This window comes from Sinocyclocheilus anshuiensis, unplaced genomic scaffold, assembly GCF_001515605.1.
Source record: "Sinocyclocheilus anshuiensis isolate Anshui unplaced genomic scaffold, SAMN03320099.WGS_v1.1 scaffold1096, whole genome shotgun sequence".
NCBI classification, from domain to species: Eukaryota; Metazoa; Chordata; class Actinopteri; order Cypriniformes; family Cyprinidae; genus Sinocyclocheilus; species Sinocyclocheilus anshuiensis.
In genome coordinates this window covers 848616-849140 of record NW_015548251.1, presented here as the reverse complement: position 1 = coordinate 849140, position 525 = coordinate 848616, and the positions used below count along the sequence as shown (strand labels likewise).

Below are 525 nucleotides of genomic sequence, written 5' to 3'. Positions count from 1 at the left end.
ACAGATTGTGTCAAAGCAACTGAACAGCATTAATTAGGAAAATAGTGTCAATAATGCAAAATGACAATAGTAAACACAAATTTTTCAGTTAAAGACAGTTCATCATTGAATCATTCATCATTGAATTGAATAAAGGTCTTATGTATGGACTGAGATGAGCAGGATATAGATGAAGAGAGAGACTACCGTTCAGTGAGATTTCTCCACCCTTTAGCATTCAAGAAAGAAAGTAATAATTTTATTCAGCAAGGATGCATTAAATTGATCAAAAGTGACAGTAAAGAGTTTTATAATGTTACAAAAGATTTCAAATAAACGCTGTTCTATTGAACTTTCTATTCATCAAAGAATCCTGAAAAATGCATTCCACAAAAATACCAAGGAAACTGAAGACTGAAGGAGTAATGATGCTAAAAATTCAGCTTTGCATCACAGGAATAAATTACATTTTACAGTATATTCACATGGAAAACAGCTATTTTAAATTGTAATAATATTTCACTATTTTTACTGTATTTTTGATCA

The 525-nt window shown here is 29.7% G+C and overlaps 1 protein-coding gene across 3 annotated transcripts in view; it reads left to right on the top strand.

Moving 5' to 3' along the window:
* LOC107655321 (MAGUK p55 subfamily member 5-A-like) overlaps window positions 1-525 on the top strand; it is a 45656-nt gene that overhangs the window by 36314 nt on the left and 8817 nt on the right. The gene's annotated exons all lie outside the window — the stretch shown is intronic.